At 48.5% G+C, this 24484-nt stretch overlaps 1 long non-coding RNA gene across 1 annotated transcript in view; it reads left to right on the top strand.

The window, feature by feature from the left end:
- Positions 1–15360, top strand: part of LOC142503997 (uncharacterized) — a 58792-nt gene extending 43432 nt beyond the window's left edge. Inside the window, exon 3 of the long non-coding RNA XR_012804158.1 lies at positions 12510–15360. This is a non-coding gene — a long non-coding RNA (uncharacterized LOC142503997). The remainder of the gene's footprint in view (positions 1–12509) is intronic.
- The last annotated feature ends 9124 nt before the right edge of the window (positions 15361–24484 follow it).

Genomic DNA, 24484 nt, shown 5'->3' with positions numbered 1-24484 from the left:
CTTCCCCAACTCCCTCACACATTACCTGCTCTCACAGCTCTACCTCCGCACACTCCTACTTACTGCTTCCCCAACTCCCTCACACATTACCTGCTCTCATAGCTCTACCTCCGCACACTCCCACTTCCTGCTTCCCCAACACCAACTCCCTCACACATTACCTGCTCTCACAGCTCTACCTCCGCACACTCCCACTTACTGCTTCCCCAACACTACCTCCCTCACACATTACCTGCTCTCACAGCGCTACCTCTGCACAATCCCACTTACTGCTTCCCCAACACCAACTCCCTCACACATTACCTGCTCTCACAGCGCTACCTCCGCACACTTTCACTTACTGCTTCCCCAACACCAACTCCCTCACACATTACCTGCGCTCACAGCTCTACCTCCGCACACTCCCACTTACTGCTTCCCCAACTCCCTCACACATTACCTGCTCTTACAGCTCTACCTCCGCACACTCCCACTTACTGCTTCCCCAACACCAACTCCCTCACACATTACCTGCTCTCACAGCTCTACCTCCGCACACTCCCACTTACTGCTTCCACAACTCCTTCACACATTACCTGCTCTCACAGCTCTACCTCCGCACACTCCCACTTACTGCTTCTCCAACGCCAACTCCCTCACACATTACTTGCTCTCACAGCTCTACCTCCGCACATTCCCACTTACTGCTTCCCCAACTCCCTCACACATTACCTGCTCTCACAGCTCTACCTCCGCACACTCCCACTTACTGCTTCCCCAACTCCCTCACACATTACCTGCTCTCATAGCTCTACCTCCGCACACTCCCACTTACTGCTTCCCCAGCACCAACTCCCTCACACATTACCTGCTCTCACAGCTCTACCTCCGCACACTCCCACTTACTGCTTCCCCAACTCCCTCACACATTACCTGCTCTCACAGCTCTACCTCCGCACACTCCCACTTACTGCTTCCCCAACTCCCTCACACATTACCTGCTCTCACAGCTCTACCTCCGCACACTCCCACTTACTGCTTCCCCAACACCAACTCCTTCACACATTCCCTGCTCTCACAGCTCTACCTCCGCACACTCCCCCTTACTGCTTCCACAACTCCCTCACACATTACCTGCTCTCACAGATCTACCTCCGCACACTCCCACTTACTGCTTCCCCAACTCCCTCACACATTACCTGCTCTCGCAGCTCTACCTCCGCACATTCCCACTTACTGCTTCCCCAACACCAACTCCCTCACACATTACCTGCTCTCACAGCTCTACCTCCCCACACTCCCACTTACTGCTTCCCCAACACTAACTCCCTCACACATTACCTGCTCTCACAGCTCTACCTCCGCACACTCCCACTTACTGCTTCCCCAACACCAACTCCCTCACACATTACCTGCTCTCACAGCTCTACCTCCGCACACTCCCACTTACTGCTTCCCCAACTCCCGCACACATTACCTGCTCTCACAGCTCTACCTCCGCACACTCCTACTTACTGCTTCCCCAACACCAACTCCCTCACACATTACCTGCTCTCACAGCTCTACCTCCGCACACTCCCACTTACTGCTTCCCCAACACCAACTCCCTCACACATTACCTGCTCTCACAGCTCTACCTCCGCACACTCCCACTTACTGCTTCCCCAACTCCCGCACACATTACCTGCTCTCACAGCTCTACCTCCGCACACTCCCACTTACTGCTTCCCCAACTCCCTCACACATTACCTGCTCTCACAGCTCTACCGCTGCATACTCCCACTTACTGCTTCCCCAACACCAACTCCCTCACACATTACCTGCGCTCACAGCTCTACCTCCGCACACTCCCACTTACTGCTTCCCCAACTCCCTCACACATTACCTGCTCTCACAGCTCTACCTCCGCACACTCCCACTTACTGCTTCCCCAACACCAACTCCCTCACACATTACCTGCTCTCACAGCTCTACTTCCGCACACTCCCACTTACTGCTTCCCCAACACCAACTCCCTCACACATTACCTGCTCTCACAGCTCTACCTCCGCACACTCCCACTTACTGCTTCCCCAACTCCCTCACACATTACCTGCTCTCACAGCTCTACCTCCCCACACTCCCTCTTACTGCTTCCCAACTCCCTCACACATTACCTGCTCTCACAGACCTACCTCCGCACACTCCCACTTACTGCTTCCCCAACACCAACTCCCTCACACATTACCTGCTCTCACAGCTCTACCTCCGCACACTCCCACTTACTGCTTCCCCAACTCCCTCACACATTACCTGCTCTCACTACTCTACCTCCGCACACTCCCACTTACTGCTTCCCCAACTCCCTCACACATTACCTGCTCTCACAGACCTACCTCCGCACACTCCCACTTACTGCTTCCCCAACACCAACTCCCTCACACATTACCTGCTCTCACAGCTTTACCCCCGAACACTCCCACTTACTGCTTCCCCAACTCCCTCACACATTACCTGCTCTCACTACTCTACCTCCGCACACTCCCACTTACTGCTTCCCCAACTCCCTCACACATTACCTGCTCTCACAGCTCTACCTCCGCACACTCCCACTTACTGCTTCCCCAACTCCCTCACACATTACCTGCTCTCACAGCTCTACCTCCGCACACTCCCACTTACTGCTTCCCCAACTCCCTCACACATTACCTGCTCTCACACCTCTACTTCCACACACTCCCACTTACTGCTTCCCCAACTCCCTCACACATTACCTGCTCTCACAGACCTACCTCCGCACACTCCCACTTACTGCTTCCCCAACACCAACTCCCTCACACATTACCTGCTCTCACAGCTTTACCCCCGAACACTCCCACTTACTGCTTCCCCAACTCCCTCACATATTACCTGCTCTCACTACTCTACCTCCGCACACTCCCACTTACTGCTTCCCCAACTCCCTCACACATTACCTGCTCTCACAGCTCATCCTCCGCACACTCCCACTTACTGCTTCCCCAACTCCCTCACACATTACCTGCTCTCACAGCTCTACCTCCGCACACTCCCACTTACTGCTTCCCCAACTCCCGCACACATTACCTGCTCTCACAGCTCTACCTCCGCACACTCCTACTTACTGCTTCCCCAACACCAACTCCCTCACACATTACCTGCTCTCACAGCTCTACCTCCGCACACTCCCACTTACTGCTTCCCCAACACCAACTCCCTCACACATTACCTGCTCTCACAGCTCTACCTCCGCACACTCCCACTTACTGCTTCCCCAACTCCCGCACACATTACCTGCTCTCACAGCTCTACCTCCGCACACTCCCACTTACTGCTTCCCCAACTCCCTCACACATTACCTGCTCTCACAGCTCTACCGCTGCATACTCCCACTTACTGCTTCCCCAACACCAACTCCCTCACACATTACCTGCGCTCACAGCTCTACCTCCGCACACTCCCACTTACTGCTTCCCCAACTCCCTCACACATTACCTGCTCTCACAGCTCTACCTCCGCACACTCCCACTTACTGCTTCCCCAACACCAACTCCCTCACACATTACCTGCTCTCACAGCTCTACTTCCGCACACTCCCACTTACTGCTTCCCCAACACCAACTCCCTCACACATTACCTGCTCTCACAGCTCTACCTCCGCACACTCCCACTTACTGCTTCCCCAACTCCCTCACACATTACCTGCTCTCACAGCTCTACCTCCCCACACTCCCTCTTACTGCTTCCCAACTCCCTCACACATTACCTGCTCTCACAGACCTACCTCCGCACACTCCCACTTACTGCTTCCCCAACACCAACTCCCTCACACATTACCTGCTCTCACAGCTCTACCTCCGCACACTCCCACTTACTGCTTCCCCAACTCCCTCACACATTACCTGCTCTCACTACTCTACCTCCGCACACTCCCACTTACTGCTTCCCCAACTCCCTCACACATTACCTGCTCTCACAGACCTACCTCCGCACACTCCCACTTACTGCTTCCCCAACACCAACTCCCTCACACATTACCTGCTCTCACAGCTTTACCCCCGAACACTCCCACTTACTGCTTCCCCAACTCCCTCACACATTACCTGCTCTCACTACTCTACCTCCGCACACTCCCACTTACTGCTTCCCCAACTCCCTCACACATTACCTGCTCTCACAGCTCTACCTCCGCACACTCCCACTTACTGCTTCCCCAACTCCCTCACACATTACCTGCTCTCACAGCTCTACCTCCGCACACTCCCACTTACTGCTTCCCCAACTCCCTCACACATTACCTGCTCTCACACCTCTACTTCCACACACTCCCACTTACTGCTTCCCCAACTCCCTCACACATTACCTGCTCTCACAGACCTACCTCCGCACACTCCCACTTACTGCTTCCCCAACACCAACTCCCTCACACATTACCTGCTCTCACAGCTTTACCCCCGAACACTCCCACTTACTGCTTCCCCAACTCCCTCACATATTAACTGCTCTCACTACTCTACCTCCGCACACTCCCACTTACTGCTTCCCCAACTCCCTCACACATTACCTGCTCTCACAGCTCATCCTCCGCACACTCCCACTTACTGCTTCCCCAACTCCCTCACACATTACCTGCTCTCACAGCTCTACCTCCGCACACTCCCACTTACTGCTTCCCCAACTCCCTCACACATTACCTGCTCTCACACCTCTACTTCCACACACTCCCACTTACTGCTTCCCCAACTCCCTCACACATTACCTGCTCTCACAGCTCTACCTCCGCACACTCCCACTTACTGCTTCCCCAACACCAACTCCCTCACACATTACCTGCGCTCACAGCTCTACCTCCGCACACTCCCACTTACTGCTTCCCCAACTCCCTCACACATTACCTGCTCTCACAGCTCTACCTCCGCACACTCCCACTTACTGCTTCCCCAACACCAACTCCCTCACACATTACCTGCTCTCACAGCTCTACCGCCGCACACTCCCACTTACTGCTTCCCCAACACCAACTCCCTCACACATTACCTGCTCTCACAGCTCTACCTCTGCATAATCCCACTTACTGCTTCCCCAACACCAACACCCTCACACATTACCCGCTCTCACAGCTCTACCTCCGCACACTCCCACTTACTGCTTCCCCAACGTCAACTCTGGGGACTCCCAAGTTCTCTCCTTCGGTTGGGCGGCCGCAGCTTCTGGGTACTGGCCTGCTGCAGCGGCCCACTATATAACCCCGAACGCCCCAAAGGCCATATGGAATAAGACCCAAAGCCCCTTGTAAATGAGGGTCTACCCCTAATGCCTGGCGGCCTCCTGTCCTTGTGTGCCCTGCCCGTACACATCTGTTCAGTAATGGAGCTGGGAATGGAGCTGTTCGTGTTGAGTTCCCATGCATTCTGTTCACATGGTTCCTGCTTTAAAACCCTTACCCTACATTTATTGAAGGAAAGAGCAGATGTTTCCTGTGGCGCGTCAGGGTGTAGACTTGTAACCTGCCGCCTGTATCCAGCACTCGCCTATAGAATGAAGCATCCTGGCAGGGCCCTGCCTCTTACACTAGGGAGGCTTGGGTTTTCTGAGCCAAACACGGGCAATTAAAACTGTTCCTGCTATTGCCATGTTTGGAGCTTTGGTAGCTTCAATGTATTAACAGCAAATCTTTCCATATGGGTAGACAGAATCATATATAATGTGTGTGTGTCATTTATATACAGCACACACGTTATATACTGTTACTGTATATAGATACACATACCCACACGTGTATATACTGTTATATAGATACACACAGACCCACACATGTATACATACTGTTATATAGATAAAATTACATGTACAGTATACTGTTATATAAACAATATCACTTGTGAGCACATTCACGTGTCTTAGACAGGTCTGCAACCCTGCCTTTCACCCATTATCACCTCGAATACAGTGCTCCCACTGCAGCAAGGGATTCTGGGAAATAGCATGCAAATGGGCACACAATGTGTCACCTTTTGTCTGAAATCCATTTTTACTTGGAACCCTTATAAGCAAATGCTCGCTGTTCACACAGCTTTTAAGCATAGCATGGGTTAAGATGCAAAGTCAGTCAAACCACTCACAGACAGCTGTTTCAACCTTTTGGGTCTCATCGGTGTGAGGTTGGTTGTACTGGCTTTGCCATTTTCAAGCTTGGCAGGTTTACCATACACATTATTTAAGTTATGGTGGGTGAAAAAAGTCGCCTTTTTCACCACCATAACTTAAATAATATGTACTGTTATATAGATGCACACAGCCCCACACCTGTGTATATATACTGTTATATAGATGCACACAGCCCCACACCTGTGTATATATACTGTTAAATAGATACACACGTTTATATATACTGTTATATATACAGCAAGGCCCTGCTTCTCGGCACCGCTTTTCGGCGATCTGCTGATACGGCAGCACCGAGAAGGGGGCCGCCATGTATCCTCAGAGGTCGTGCATGCGCAGAACGGGCTGTTGCCGCTGGCGCGCATGTGCAGAACGTAGGTTGCGCGCATGCGCAGAACGTAGGTTGCGCGCATGCGCAGAACGTAGGTCGTGCGCACCGAAAGGAGGTCGCGCGCGCGCACACGGGGAAATTGCCAGGTTGCGCATGCGCACAGCTAAAATTCGCCGGTTCCGCTTTCCGGCGATTTTCACTATACGGCGGGTCCTTAGAACGGAATCCGCTGTATGCCCGGGGCCCTGCTGTATACACACATGTATATATACTGTTATATAGATACACACGTGTATATATATATATACATACTGTTATATAGATACACACAGGCCCACACCTGTGTATATATATACTGTTATATAGATACACACATGTGTGTTTATATATACTGTTATATACTGTAGATACACACAGGCCCACACCTGTGTATATATACTGTTATATAGATACACACATGTATATATACTGTTATATAGATACACACAGACCCACACATGTATATATATATATACTATTATATAGATACACACAGACCCACACCTGTGTATATATACTGTTATATAGATACACACATGTATATATACTGTTATATAGATACACACAGACCCACACATGTGTATATATATACTGTTATATAGATACACACCGGCACACACCTGTGTATATATACTGTTATATAGATACACACAGACTCACACCTGTGTATATATACTGTTATATAGATACACACATGTATATATACTGTTATATAGATACACACAGACCCACACATGTATATATATACTGTTATATAGATACACACCGGCACACACCTGTGTATATATACTGTTATATAGATACACACAGACCCACACCTGTGTATATATACTGTTATATAGATACACACAGACCCACAACTGTGTATATATACTGTTATATAGATACACACAGGCACACACCTGTGTATATATACTGTTATATAGATACACACAGGCCCACACCTGTGTATATATACTGTTATATAGATACACACAGGCACACACCTGTGTGTATATATACTGTTATATAGATACACACAGACCCACACCTGTGTATATATACTGTTATATAGATACACACAGACCCACACCTGTGTATATGCTACTGTTATATAGATACACACAAACCCACACATGTATATATACTGTTATATAGATACACACAGACCCACACCTGTGTATATATACTGTTATATAGATACACACAGGCACACACCTGTGTATATGCTACTGTTATATAGATACACACAGACCCAAACGTGTATACATACTGTTATATAGATACACACAGACCCACACCTGTGTATATGCTACTGTTATATAGATACACACAGACCCACACGTGTATACATACTGTTATATAGATACACACAGACCCACACCTGTATATATATACTGTTATATAGATACACACAGACCCACACCTGTGTATATATACTGTTATATAGATACACACAGGCACACACCTGTGTATATATACTGTTATATAGATACACACAGACCCACACCTGTGTATATATACTGTACTTTTATATAGATACACACAGACCCACACATGTATATATACTGTTATATAGATACACACAGACCCACACATGTATATACTGTTATATAGATACACACATGTATATATACTGTTATTTAGATACACACATGTATATATATATACTGTTATATAGATACACACAGACCCACACATGTATATACTGTTATATAGATACACACATGTATATATACTGTTATATAGACACACACATGTATACAGTATATACTGTTATATAGATACATATATGTATATATACTGTTATATAGATACACACATGTATATACTGTATACTGTTATATAGATACACACAGACCCACACATGTATATATATACTGTTATATAGATACACACATATATATACTGTTATGGAGATACACACAGACACACACATGTATATATACTGTTATATAGATACACACATGTATATATACTGTTATATAGATACACACATGTATATATACTGTTATTTAGACACACACATGTATATATACTGTTATATAGATACACACATGTATATATACTGTTATATAGATACACACATGTATATATACTGTTATATAGATACACACATGTATATATACTGTTATATAGACACACACATGTATATATACTGTTATATAGACACACACATGTATATATACTGTTATATAGACACACACATGTATATATACTGTTATATAGCCACACACATGTATATATACTGTTATATAGACACACACATGTATATATACTGCTGACATTAGAAGCCGGGCTATCTTTGCTTAAAGTTACTAATAAAGGGCACTTTGCGCGGGGACCAGATTGAGGTCAGAGCAGAGAATTCCTGCAGAAGAATTGCTCACACGCTCTAATTCCCTCTCCCAGCCTCCGGGGAGCCGGCTAACGCAGTCACTTCAATTATGTCATCAGCGCTGGTATCCAGGCCGCTCCGGAGACCGCAGACGCATCAACAGTCCCCGCGGCCGTTCAAGCGACGCACGGAGCGACGTCCCAGCCTGACAGTATACATTAGGCTTCCGTGTCAGTAAAGCCACATTTCTTGTACGTTTGTACCCCGACGCTCAGAGGCACAGAAAGCCCTCAGTTTCATTTATTTCTTGTTCCCTTCATAAAAGAGCATTCCCGCCCCTCCTCCATGCTGGCCGGCTCTCGCTATCTGCGCCCTGGCTATTTGCTGAAAACGTGTAGAATTTTTCTGCCGTTTCCCTGAAATCAAATTCTCTTATTTCAATGGCATTTTCATCACAAACCTCCCTGAAATATGTTTTTATATGTTGGACAGATCAGAAACGCTGTTAAATCTGGGCTCATTACGGGGCATTACCTAAACCAGGAGGTGTCTCCTCACTGCTAATTATATGCAGACTCAGCGTCCGTTCTACATGTCATTAGCATGGGGTTACCGTCACGTTATTGTAGCATCATGTGGTGTTATCTCCCAGTAACGTGACTGTGAGTATGTCTTAGTGTTACTCCCATCCCGAGCCGGAAATAGGGGTTTATCTCACGGTGAGAGAGGGGAAATAACGCTATGTTAGTTATATCACCTCACTGTGGGGTTACCCCCATCCAGACCCGGAAATAGGGGTTTATCTCACGGTGAGAGAGAGGGAAATAACACTATGTTAGTTATATCACCTCACTGTGGGGTTACCCCCATCCAGACCCGGAAATAGGGGTTTATCTCATGGTGAGAGAGGGAAATAATGCTATGTTAGTTATATCACCTCACTGTGGGGTTACCCCATCCAGAGCCGGAAATAGGGGGTTATCTCACGGTGAGAGAGAGGGAAATAACGCTATGTTAGTTATATCACCTCACTGTGGGGTTACCCCCATCCAGAGCCAGAAATAGAGGTTTATCTCACGGTGAGAGAGAGAGGGAAATAACGCTGTTAGTTATATCACCTCACTGTGGGGTTACCCCCATCCAGACCCGGAAATAGGGGTTATCTCACGGTGAGAGAGAGGGAAATAACGCTATGTTAGTTATATCACCTCACTGTGGGGTTACCTCCATCCAGACCCGGAAATAGGGGTTTATCTCACGGTGAGAGAGAGGGAAATAACGCTATGTTAGTTATATCACCTCACTGTGGGGTTACCCCCATCCAGACCCGGAAATAGGGGGTTATCTCACGGTGAGAGAGAGGGAAATAACGCTATGTTAGTTTTATCACCTCACTGTGGGGTTACCCCCATCCAGACCCGGAAATAGGGAGTTATCTCACGGTGAGAGAGAGGGAAATAACGCTATGTTAGTTATATCACCTCACTGTGGGGTTACCCCCATCCAGACCCGGAAATAGGGGTTTATCTCACGGTGAGAGAGAGGGAAATAACGCTATGTTAGTTATATCACCTCACTGTGGGGTTACCCCCGCCCAGACCCGGAAATAGGGGTTTATCTCACGGTGTGAGAGAGGGAAATAACGCTATGTTAGTTATATCCAGTATTCGACAAACCTATACATTTGCACGCCACGGGCAAGTGGATTTAACATCGTGGCGAGCGCCTATTGGCCCAAGCAGCACACATTTGGTACTAGGTGGCGAGTAGATTTTTTGGTGATTTGTCGACCACTGGTTATATCACCTCACTGTGGGGTTACCCCCATCCAGACCCGGAAATAGGGGTTTATCTCACGGTGAGAGAGAGGGAAATAACGCTATGTTAGTTATATCACCTCACTGTGGGGTTACCCCCATCCAGACCCGGAAATAGGGGTTTATCTCACGATGAGAGAGAGGGAAATAATGCTATGTTAGTTATATCACCTCACTGTGGGGTTACCCCCATCCAGACCCAGAAATAGGAGTTTATCTCACGGTGAGAGAGAGGGAAATAACGCTATGTTAGTTATATCACCTCACTGTGGGGTTACCCCCATCCACAGCCGGAAATAGGGGTTTATCTCACGGTGAGAGAGAGGGAAATAACGCTATGTTAGTTATATCACCTCACGGTGGGGTTACCAATCCTTACACTGCGATGGTTTATGTCAGGAGACAGGGAGACGAGTTAGGAATACATTTCGTGTCAGGGTTGTAAATGGCTTCTGGTTATATGGTGGTTTCATTTTGAGTTGATTTTGGGGGAAGAAGGTGTTGCATTTCTAATACATTCTGACTTTGACATATAAGCTGTATAATGTACTAATCTGTGTGAGTTATTACACAGAGGGGTTATAACAGTGTTAATATTGTCCTTGATTTGGCACTAAAATCTAAAAGGAAGCTCAGTTCCGGGGTCATTTTAAACTAGAGATAAATACAATGATTTCTCTTTCTGCTCAGTGTAGTGGTATATTATTTTAATTAATTATAAAAGTGCAGTTGGACAGTGACCCGCTTCCTATTACTCTAACCACTCCTTATCCTATAACTCCTCCTCTTACCCCATATAATCGCTTCCTATAACTCCTCCTATTACCCCATATAACTCCTCCTATTGCCCCATATAACCCCTCCCTATTACCCCATATAACCCCTCCCTATAACTCCTGTTGCCCCATATAACCGCTCCCTATAATTCCTCCTATTACCTCATATAACCGCACCCTATAACTCCTCCTATTGCCCCATATAACTGCTCCCGATAACCCCTCCCTATAACTCCTCCTATTACCCCATATAACCGCTCCCTATAACTCCTATTACCCCATATAACCGCTCCCTATAACTCCTCCTATTACCCCATATAACCGCTCTCTATAACTCCTCCTATTGCCCCATATAACCGCATCCTAGAACTCCTCCTATTACCCCATATAACCGCTTCCTATAACTCCTCCTATTACCCCATACAACCGCTTCCTATAACTCCTCCTATTACCCCATATAACCCCTCCCTATAACTCCTCCTATTGCCCCATATAACTTCTCCCTATAACTCCTCCTATTGTCCCATATAACCGCTTCCTATAACTCCTCCTATTACCCCATATAACTTCTCCCTATAACTCCTCCTATTGCCCCATATACCCGCTCCCTATAACCCCTCCTATTACCCCATATAACCCCTCCCTATAACTCCTCCTATTACCCCATATAACCGCTTCCTATAACTCCTCCTATTACCCCATAAACCCCTCCCTATAACTCCTCCTATTGCCCCATATAACTTCTCCCTATAACTCCTCCTATTGTCCCATATAACCGCTTCCTATAACTCCTCCTATTACCCCATATAACTTCTCCCTATAACTCCTCCTATTACCCCATATTGCCTCTCCCTATAACTCCTCCTATTACCCCATATAACCCCTCCCTATAACTCCTCCTAATACCCCATATAACCTCTCCCTATAACTCCTCCTATCACCCCATATAACAGCAGTAAGGAGTGTTTCTTTAATGATGTGGCAAATGCTACAATTCAATTCATTATAAATGGATCGGCTGAACTTCTGAACTCAAGTCTTGTCTGAATCATTTTTCTAATAAAAATATATTTTCATTTCTTTTGCAGCAAATCCCACGTGGCCGCTCATTATACAAGTGGCAGGAATTCATATACCCGCTTCACTGCCAGAGACCTGCCATGTAGGATGTGAAGGGGTTAAATCTGCATCCTGCCGGCTTCTTCATGCACAATTATTCTTTATTATTTAACGAATTCGAAAGTAAAGACTGTGAATCGTATTGAATGCATATGTTTTTTTATGGGTTACATTTAAGATGGCTGCCTTCTTTTCAATATCATCTGAAGCCGTTTAGCTTGTCTGTGTAACCAGCCAAGCAGAAGAGATGGAAGCTGAATGGGCGCTGTCCTCTTCCACTGGTCGCTTTGATGAACATTCAACGCTGTCGGTGAGTTTGGTATTTGAAAGCAAACCATCGATCGTTGACTGTACATTATGGCCTGGCCATTTCCTGCAGCTCTGCTTCAATTCTGTCGCCGATACGTCCATCCCACCACCTGGTATCCCATCTCCATCTCACGCCCGGCTCATTACATCCAACCTGTTTCCATTACGTTGATCGTACTCGATAATAAGCCCCATCTCCTTTATCCATTACAGTATGTTGGCCATACTCTTCAACCAGCCAATCTACTGCTAAAATGACACTGACTGTACCCATGACTAGCTAATCTAGTTCCTCCATTACATTGGCCACACCAATCAGCCAATCTACTACTTCCATTTAAATTGACCAGCCAATCGCTTTCATCTTTCTCTCCATTGTGTTGACGTTACGAACCAGTTTCTGTGGGTATACTCACAGGAACGGAGTTCCAACACCAGGTTTTATTCATTGAACAAGAAACCCATTGCAGTGATTAGAACATTATATGGACTATTTTTTTTATGCCAACCCTAATGAAAGACCCCTACATCTTCTGTCTGCCACATCCCCTATATAAAGCTGAATCTTTATTCTATTTTAGATATACTGTACAGTATATATTTTTTATTTTCATTATTTTGCTTAGGATCTTTATCCTTCCCAGCTTCCATTTTGGTGAGCGTACACTAAGACAGACCAATCTGCTGCTATGCTATCTCCATGGACTACAATCTTCTACCCCTCAAACTGTCTTCGACTATAAGTCTAAATCAGCCAGTCTACAACCAGGGCTCCATTACATTGAGTATAAAATTAGGGCCAATTAATCTGTTCTTCAGGCTCCATTCTGTTGATTGTAACTGACGACTGACCAATATTTATCCTAGACAACATTCCGTTGACTAGATTACAACGGACCAATCTCCTTCTCTTCGGGTTCCATTCCATTGACCAATCTCCTTCTCTTCGGGTTCCATTCCATTGACCAATCTCCTTTCAAATGTCCATTCTATTGACAGTAAATTACCACTAGTCAATCTCCTTCTCCTCAGGTTCCCTTCTGATGGTTGTAAATGACATTCAGCTCATCTATGTCATCACCACCGTAACTCCCTTTTCCCTACACAGTTCCTGCCTCTGTTACGCCAGTCTCCTGTGCCAGGAGGCTTGACGATAAACCTCACGAAACCCAATAAAAGGTCACAATTAACATTCATTGCTGTCGGTGGGTTGAGTTAAGAGAACAAGCTCGCTGAACGATGAATGCAACTGTGTCCCCACTTTATGCAGACAGCGGAAGATTGCTGAAGAACAGATACATCAGGGGCGGCCAACTCCAGTTCTCAAGGGCAACCAACAGTTCAGGTTTTGAGGATATCCCCACTGATTGAGCCACCTGTGCTGAAGCAGGGACTGATTAAGCCACCTGTGCTGAAGCAGGGATATCCTGAAAACCTGACCTGTTAGTGGCCCTTGAGGACCGGAGTTAGGCCCTCCGCGATACATTGAGTGGTTCCCAAAAACATAGATTGTAAGCTCTTCGGGGCAGGGACTCCTTTTCCTAAATGTTACTTTTATGTCTGAATCGCTTCTCCCCATTATGTGTTATTTATATTATTTGTTATTTATATGATTGTCGCGTGAATTACTGCTGTGACGCGCTATGTACGTAAATGGCAGTATATAAATAAAGACGTACGTACATACATACATACATACACTTTGAGTCCCATTGGGTGTAAAGCACTATTTGAAATAAAGTTATTATTATTATTACATAGGGAGACCAAATGGAAAGTAAGGATAGTAATACGTGTAATAGCTTAAATGCAGCTCACTTTACATTCAATATTAAACATTTCCACGGAAAAAGCTTTGCCGGGTTTTTACTGTCTGTGTCTAATGTTTTGGGGGCAAAAGCATTGTTTGCTAAATCTGCAGGCAAATGATGTGTGTTGAGGTCTTTCACTATGCAGCTTTCATTAGTGCAACACACAAACATTAAGGGGCCTATTCAGTAATTTCCAATAAGTGACTTACCGACAGTTTTGGGCACTTCGAGCGCGTTTCGAGCTATTCAGAAAGCCCGGATAACATGCCAAACTCGCGGGAAACCTGTGTCTCCCCGATCGGTCGCGCTCCCACTCGGACAAACCGAGCGTTAGCTCAAAAAAGACCCAAACTCGCATTTTTTCCCAGACCGAGCTATTCAGGCAGCTCAGAGATGCACATTGCGGCTGCGACTCACGCGTTCTGATCTCCGCCACCTGAAGGAATCCGCGATGTGCACCTCAGGGAGAACATGTATTATTACTGCATCGGATGGAAGCCAGTGTCTCCGCAGCTTCCCCGCATTAATATCCGCTCCGGAGACCCCCGGCTTCCATCCTATGTAATAAAAATGCATTTACAGGCAGCGTCATTACCTTAGCGCTAACCGCTAAGGCAGGGGTGCGCAAACTTTCTGTACTGCGCCCCCCTGCCTGCTCTCCCCCAGTGTCGCACCCCCCTTACCTTAATCGGGCGTCAAATGATGCCGCTGGGTCATGTGACGTCACGTCATCCCGTGGCACAATTTGACGCTGTGTTTCTATGGTGATGCGTCGCCTGAAGCCAGCTAAATTTAGGTGTGTTACCGAGGCCTCGTGCTGAAGAGCGTGGGGCCTCTGCAATGCCGCGCCCCCCCCCAAACAAATCTTGCGCCCCCCAGTTTGGGCACCATTGCACTAAGGTAATGAAGGGGTAAATATCATTCCCAGGTTTGTTGGTGGTAGAGGGGTTGGGTGAAGCTTGTAGTTGCCCCAGGGTGGCTAGTTAGGCCCTTCCCGGGAGGGTTGCGGAAGGAGTTAATAGGGTTGCCAGGGGGCTGCCCAAAAATACTGGGCACAATGGTGAAAGGTGCGACGCGCACCAGAATCGTTGGTGGGGAAGAATGTTATTTATAAATGACCTGGCAAACAAACAATAATAAGCCCTCTAAAAAGCGCTGACCTACACAAAAATAAAATAGTGATAACTATGATAACAAATTAAGGTGAATAACCATAAAGTGATCAAAAATTAATTAAAAGATAAAAGCAGCCTAAGGAACAAAAAATCAACAGACTATTCCAAATCTGTATAAACCAAATAAACATACAAATAAATTGTCCCAGGCGCTGTGAATAAAGTCCAATGAACCCAAATACCGTGAACCAATTGGGCAGTCTTTAGTATAGGCTTCCTATGCCAGATAGGTGATCTTGATAGTTGTTGGACAGGCAGGGGTGTAGTCTGATATGATGTGCTGATGTCTCTGAAATCATAGAAAAAAACAGCAGGGCACGCACATAGCGTGGTATGTTTTTTCAATTACCCCCCTGCCTAGAACCCTGAAATCCTACTTACAGGATGGGGGCTCTCAGGTACAGTTGAGAGAATCTGTGCCTCACGTCTCTGTCCCTCAGAACGTCTCACGGATCCACGTGGTCTGGTCTGTAGGGGTCCCCTCACTCAGCGATAATGGTAGTAGGGATGGTTTACTCCAACGCTCCCACAGATGAATGCGTGTGGGGGGGGGGGGTTGAGACGGGGAAGATATGGAAATATACTAGTGTGATAACGTACAAGGTATTTATTGACATAAAACAACAATAAAATCACACTTACAATGTGGAAAGTTGGCGAGCTCCGCTCACAATGCCGTCCGCAGCCTGTGTAGCTCCTAATGCTGCCAAGGGGAAGGTCGCCACGCGCTGCACTCGATTCCGGAAATCAGAGTGACGTCAGCAGTGGGGCAGACCGGAACTCTCCTCACACCAGGAACTACGGGTGCCCGGGCAGCTCAATTCAAAAAGGGAGGAGGAGCCTAGTGACGGCATTGTGAGCGGAGCTCGCCATCTTTCCACATTGTAAGTGTGATTTTATTGTTGTTTTATGTCAATAAATACCTTGTACGTTATCACACTAGTATATTTCCGTATCTTCCCCGTCTCAACCCCCCCCCCCCCCCACGCATTCATCTGTGGGAGCGTTGGAGTAAACCATCCCTACTACCATTATCGCTGAGTGAGGGGACCCCTACAGACCAGACCACGTGGATCCGTGAGACGTTCTGAGGGACAGAGACGTGAGGCACAGATTCTCTCAACTGTACCTGAGAGCCCCCATCCTGTAAGTAGGATTTCAGGGTTCTAGGCAGGGGGGTAATTGAAAAAACATACCACGCTATGTGCGTGCCCTGCTGTTTTTTTCTATGATTTCAGAGACATCAGCACATCATATCAGACTACACCCCTGCCTGTCCAACAACTATCAAGATCACCTATCTGGCATAGGAAGCCTATACTAAAGACTGCCCAATTGGTTCACGGTATTTGGGTTCATTGGACTTTATTCACAGCGCCTGGGACAATTTATTGTATGTTTATAAATGACCTGACTGATATGTCATTTTTTACAAATTTCACTCTAAGTATTCACCAATTTGCACCAATTTATATTCTATTTAGTAAAAAATCTGGGGAGGCGTCTTGGGTGGGAGCGGGAGTGAGTGGGAGCGGGAGTGGGAGGGAGCGCTCTTCCGGGGATTTTTCTAGGAAACAGAATATGAAATAGTGCAAATTGGTGCACGCTTTGAGTGAAATTTAGAACAAATGACGCAATGGTCAGATCATTTATAAATAACTGACCGGCAGTCATACTGTACATGGCGAGCAAAACTGATCTTACTGCTCCTCCCACACATTCCAAGATTGTTGTACTCCACCTCATCTTCTCTCCCCTTATCCTCTCACCCTCCTACCCCCCTCTTCCTCTCATCCCCTCCCTTCATCCTCTCACCCCCCTCCCTTCCTCCTCTCACCCCCCCTCCCTTCATCCTCTCTCACCCCTCCCTTCAACCTCTCATCCCCCCTCCCTTCATCCTCTCATCCCACCTCCCTTCATACTCTCATCCCCCTCCCTTCATCCTCTCATCACCCCTCCCTTCATCCTCTCACCCCTCTCCCTTCATCCTCTCACCCCCCCTTCATCATCTCACCACCCCTCCCTTCCTCTCATCCCCCCATCCTTCATCCTCTCATCCCCCCTCCCTTCATCTTCTCACCCCCTCCCTTCATCGTTGCTCACCCCCCTCCCTTCATCCTCGCTTAACCCCCTCCCTTCATCCTCGCTCAACCCCCTCCCTTAATCCTCGCTCAACCCCCTCCCTTAATCCTTGCTTAACCCCTCCCTTCATCCTCTTAACCAACTTCATCCTCTCATCCCCTCCCTTCATCCTCTCACCCCCCTCCCTTCCTCCTCTCACCCCCCCTCCCTTCATCCTCTCTCACCCCTCCCTTCAACCTCTCATCCCCCCTCCCTTCATCCTCTCATCCCACCTCCCTTCATACTCTCATCCCCCTCCCTTCATCCTCTCATCACCCCTCCCTTCATCCTCTCACCCCTCTCCCTTCATCCTCTCACCCCCCCTTCATCATCTCACCACCCCTCCCTTCCTCCTCTCATCCCCCCATCCTTCATCCTCTCATCCCCCCTCCCTTCATCTTCTCACCCCTCCCTTCATCATTGCTCACCCCCCTCCCTTCATCCTCGCTTAACCCCCTCCCTTCATCCTCGCTCAACCCCCTACCTTCATCCTCGCTCAACCCCCTCCCTTAATCCTTGCTTACCCCCTCCCTTCATCCTCTTAACCAACTTCATCCTCTCACTCCCATCTCCCTTCATCCTCTCTCACCCCACTCCCTTCATCCTCTCACCCCCACCCTTCATCCTCTCTCACCCCCCTCCCTTCATCCTCTCTCACCCCCCACTCTTCATCCTCTCACCCCCCCACCCTTCATCCTCTCTCACCCCCTCCCTTTAACCTCTCTCACCCCCACCCTTCATCCTCTCTCACCCCACTCCCTTCATCCCCTCTCACCCCCCACCCTTCATACTCTCTCACCCCACTCCCTTCATCCTCTCTCACCCCCACCCTTCATCCTCTCTCACCTCCCTGCCCACACCAGGATGATGGCCGTCCTCATCTTCGTTCTCTGCGTCCTCCGTAGGGAGCAACAGTAAAATAAAAAACAACTAACTACTGGCCCCTCAATAGGCCTTAAATGGCTAGAGTTTTGTTTAATAATAATGTATTTTAGTGTATTGCATTGTAATTATTATTTGAATGGGCAAAAGCGCTATTAACCATCTTTGGCTATTTGCACTTTTGCCCATTCCTGTGTGGTGTTGGTGGTAGAGGGTGTGGGTGTAGGATATAGTTGCCCCAGGGAGGGTGGTAAGGCCTCATTGTCACGGTAACTTATGACAAGATATAATATACACCAAATAACTGGGTTGAACTGAACGAGGCTTAGATATAATAAAGTATGTTTATTCCTTAGATAGGTGAACACAACAAGATAGTACAATTAACAGACAAGAAGGTAACACTTACTTAGGGGTTGGAATGAAGAAGTAGTCAAATAGCAATTCTCCAGCAATCAGGTATCAATCAAGATGTAACAAGAAGACAAAGACTGTAGGGTTGACATCAGTTTATATATCTTTTCAACCCTATGCTTACTATTGAGTGCAGGCCATTGGAGAACAATTACCTGCACCCAATCTCTAACGTGGGAACATTGTTAACCCATGCCCCCCAGCTAGATGGTACATGCATACTGGGACCCTGGGGGTCTCATTTCTGTAGCCCCACACCCAAGTTAGGGGCGACGAGCAGTCTACCATATGGTGTATCTGGCAGGATATTCTTTGTTTGTAGGTTTGAGTAATGGCACCTACAAACCACTCCAGCTCTATGCTTCTCCGCCCTCATGTAAACAGTTAGAGAGGCTGAGTCTTTGATCAGGGGTCTGGTTCTTAGACATTAGGTCGCCCCCATGACCATTTGCATTCCTCAGTGTGCAGGAATCTTCACGGGCTTTTGTCCTTGCTTTGAAACACAGTATGGATTTTAACATACAGACATATTAAAATAACCGGTCCTGTTGGGTCCAGCGGGTCGAAATTACCCAGTTCTTCATGCTGGAACTGACTCACCATAGTGGCCAAGTTTCAGCCCGCTGCGACCCACATAACCGGAGATATGCAAATACAAGTTAAACTGTTTATTTCTTTAATACAAATTTTTCCGTTGTAAACTAAATCTCAGTTTTTCACTTATTTCCCATTGAAATCAACGGGCTTCTCCACCATAGATTTTCAATGGGGAAACTCCGCCATTGGCGCCTATGGGTACCGTCGCCATAGACTTACAATGGGGCATCGCTGCCGTTGAAGTCTATGGGACGTCTCCGCCATAGCCGTCAATGAGAAACGGCCGCCATTGATGTCTATGGGAAAAACTCACGGACCTTTATGGTGGTCCATACTCTGTCGGGTTGGACGGAGAGGGTCTAGAATGGACCTGCAGACATGCCGGAACAGTGACTGCAGGCACCCCAAACCCCGGACCTCTGGCCCCTCCAGAACCGGAGATATGGGTTTATACTTTTCAGGGTTTCGGACTTAGCCGTTTTCTCGCTCTGCTCCTCTCGCTGCCATTGAAGCCTAAGGCGCGACCCGCTTGGCCAGCGCGACCCTTTCTGGGGGTCTTGGATTCTTGGACCCGGTGGTGGTCAAGTGTGAGGAGGCCTAGGGACTAGGGGCAAAAAGAATTTTATTCCTGGGTGCCCTAGAACCTAAGATTCCCACGCCACTTGTCGTTGAACTTGGACAAATAGTGATCAAACTCTTTTTCAGACAAAGTATCCGCTGTTGCGGTTTTGCGGTTTGGACGGCTGCCAACCTATTCCTGGAGATTGCCATCGAGGAATCTCCATTGAAGTCAATGGGCCCATTGACTTACAATGGGAAACCGCCACTCCTCCACTCGGACGCCACCTGCTGGTCTTCAAGGGAAACAGGTCCAAAACCGCTAGATCCGCCATTGAAGTGAATGGAGCTCCAATGGCGACCTATGGGACTCTGCAAAATGGTGCCTGAAAAGGCGGGAAAATTAAACAAAGGGTTATAATCACTTCCTAACTATTAACCCTTGTCCTCCCAGATGGATCCCAGGGTGTGTGTGGTACAGACACTTACATGGTGATAATACACTAGAACAGGGGAACACACATTTTCATGTTGCAGCAAGGTAAAAACCACATTCCTGGACCGCAGTCCAGTTAACCCATTGCCTCCCTGGTGAGGTCAGGGGGTGGCCATATGGGGTGCAACCCCTTTAATACAGGGCCAATCCCCCTCTTCCTCTACACCTCCCCTTCTTAATAGGTGACCTGTGGCCCACTGGCCCTCACGGGCAGTGAGTCACTGCTGGCACCATTAATGAATTCAGTCTCAGAGGGATAGTCCTGACGTGAGAGTCCATCAGCATTTCTGTTTTCACTACCCTTCTTATGCTGGATAGTGAACTCAAATTCTTGTAGGGCCAAGCTCCACCTTAGCAGCTTGGCATTCTCCCCTGATGCCCTCTGTAGCCAACTCGGTGTTGTGGTCTGTGATGACCGTGAAAGCCCACCCATACACGTAAGGTTGGAGCTTTCTGAGTGTCCACACAATGGCCAAGCACTCCTTCTCAATGGTGGCATATGCCACCTCCCTGGGGAGCAGTTTGCGGCTGAGGAACACCACGGGGTGCTCTCTGCCATCTTCCCCCATCTGGCTCAACACAGCCCCAACGCCAAAGTCTGAGGCATCAGTCTGTATAAGAAAATGTTTGGTATAGTCCGGGGCAGCCAGTATGGGGGCCCCAGCAAGCACAGTTTTCAGTGCCTGAAACGCAGTTTCACAGGCAGGAGGCCAGGTGATAAGCACAGGCAGTTGCTTCTTAGTCAAATCAGTTAGGGGTTTGGCCACGGCGCTGTACTGTGGGACAAATTTCCTATAGTACCCTGCGGTGCCCATAAATGCCATGACCTGTTTCTTGGTTCTGGGGACAAGCCACTGAACTATGGCTTCTACCTTGGCTGGTTCTGGTTTGAGGTGCCCTCCACTCACCCTGTGCCCTAAGTACAGGACTTCTGCCATCCCTACCATACACTTTGTGGGTTTCAAGGTAAGCCCATCCTCCCTACTCCTATCCAGCACTGCAGCTACATGTCTAAAGTGGAAGTCCCAGGAGTTACTAAAGACAGCAATGTCATCTAAGTAAGCCCTAGCATAGCTCTGCATCCCTTCCAGTAGGCGGTTGACCAGGCGTTGGAAGGTAGCCTGGGCATTCTTCATCCCAAATGGCATCACTAAAAACTCATAGAGGCCAGTTGGAGTGATGAATGCTGAATTCTCCCTAGCCTCCAGGGTCAGTGGGATTTGCCAATAGCCTTTGCTCAAATCCATGGTGGTCAGATACTTTGCCCCAGCGAGTTCATCCAGTAACTCATCCATGCGGGGCATGGGATAGGCATCTGACACCGTCCCAGCGTTGAGCAAGCGGTAGTCCACACAAAACCGGGTGGTCTTGTCCTTTTTGGGGACTGGGACTACCGGACTTGCCCAAGGGCTCTGGGACGGGGTAACTACCCCTAGGGTTAGCATCTCCTCTATCTCCCTCTCCATACTTGTCTTGACCTCTGCTGACACTCTATACGCGTGCTTATGCAGAGGTCGCAGGTCCCCTGTGTCCACTGGGTGTTCTGTGAGGTGTGTTTTCCCTGGCATGTCAGTGAAGAGAGCCCTATACTTTGCTAGCATGTCCCTGGCTTCTCTCTTCTGCCTAGCACTTAACTGTGCCCCTATCTGCACCTGTTCTACAGTGTTTCCCTGCCTAGCCTCCCCTAGAAGGTCAGGCAGAGCATTGCTCGCCGGATCTTCCAGCAGTGGGCTACAAATGGCCAGCACTGCTCCCATACTCGGTGCTCTGTACTCCTTTAACATATTAATGTGATATGTCTTATGGCTCTCTGGCTCTACCTGTACAACGTAGTTGCACTCATTCATCTTTCGGAAAACCGGGTACGGTCCCGACCAGGCAGCCATCAATTTGTTCTCTCGAGTGGGTTTGAGAACAAGCACCTGCTGTCCTGGGATGAATTCCCTGCTACGGGCATTCTGGTCATACAATTGCTTCTGCTTGGTCTGAGCGGCCCTGAGGTGTTCCTGGGCCACCCCCATGAGCATCTCCAACCGGTCTCGGAGATCTACTACATACTGGATCACCAAAGCATCAGTAGCAGTAGCCTCCCCTTCCCATCCCTCACGGAATAGGTCCAGAGGTCCACGCACCCTGCGGCCATATAGCAGCTCGAAGGGGGAAAAGCCTGTAGATTCCTGCGGTACCTCTCGGTAGGCAAACAGCAAGTGCTGTAAATGAATCTCCCAGTCTTTCCCCTCCGCCTCTATAAAGGTCTGAAGCATCTGCTTCAGGGTACCGTTACACCTCTCACATAATCCGTTTGTCTGGGGATGGTAAGGGGTAGTGCGCCGGTGCTGTACACCGCATGCATCCCAGAGACACTGTAACAGTTCACTCATGAACTGCGACCCCTGATCGGTTAGCATCTCACTAGGGAAACCTACCCTAGAAAAAATGTTCAGCAAAGCTGCTGCCACTGTCTTGGCATCTATGGTGCCAAGCGCTACCGCCTCAGGGTACCGGGTGGCAAAATCCACCACCGTGAGGATGTAGCGCTTCCTGACCTGCTAGGAATCATAAGGGGTCCTACAAGATCCATCGCTACCTTCTGGAAGGGTTCCCCTATTACCGGTAGGAGTTTCAGGGGTGCCTTCACACGGTCACCCGCCTTACCTACCCGCTGGCAGGCATCACAGGAGCGGCAGAAAGTGCCCACATCTCGGGATGCCCCCGGCCAGTAGTAACGCTGTAATTACCGGGCTCGCATTCTGTTGACCCCCTGATGTCCCGCTAACGGAATAGAGTGAGCTACCCGTAACAGTTGCTGTCGGTATCCCTGGGGCACTACTAGCTGTTGCTTACCGGTCAATCCCTCCTCTTTCCCCGGGATCCCCGCTTCTCTATACAGGAGTCCCCGAAGCCATAGGCAGCGCTCAGTGCCTTCCCCCGCCTGAGACTCGGACGCCCGAAGTCTCACGCCGGCTAGGGTAGGGTCTGTCTTCACTGCCTCCCTAAACTGGGCTCCTAATTCTGGCCACCCCCCAGTCATGTCATTGTCAGGGGAATGGGTAATGGTGAGGGGAAGCAGTAAGTCAGTCGGTGCTTGCAACTGATCCTGGCTTACCTCCCCGGGCTCCTCAGTGCCCTCCGCTAACGTTGGTCCCAAAGGCAGGGGGACTGGAGCCGCCACCATTGCCGTGGTCTGGCTCCGGGTGACTGCCGCCACTGCTGCGGGTCTTGGTACCCGGTCGTAGGTGCAGGTCATCGGTCCCAGATCGTTGCCAAGAAGAACGTCGGCATCCAAACCGGGCAAAACCCCCACCTCCCGCACACCCTGTCCCTCCCCCCAATCCAAAAAGATCCTGTCAATCTGCAGGAAACATGGCTCTCCGTCTGCCACAGTGATCTGTATCCCAGGGCCTGGGAGCAATTCCTCTGGCCGGACCATATCAGGTCGGACCAGGGTTACTGCAGCACCTGAATCCATCAAGCCGACTGCTTGCCGGTCACCGACTGTGACCGGGGTGAGGTGTCTGCTCCGGCCGTCTGTCTGCTGCAGGGCTGCGCTGAGATGTCCTCCGCTCCTGGCTGTAGGACCG

This window comes from Ascaphus truei, chromosome 10 (genome assembly GCF_040206685.1).
Source record: "Ascaphus truei isolate aAscTru1 chromosome 10, aAscTru1.hap1, whole genome shotgun sequence".
NCBI classification, from domain to species: Eukaryota; Metazoa; Chordata; class Amphibia; order Anura; family Ascaphidae; genus Ascaphus; species Ascaphus truei.
Note: the sequence above shows the minus strand (reverse complement) of the source record. Positions and strands in the feature narration are given on the sequence as shown.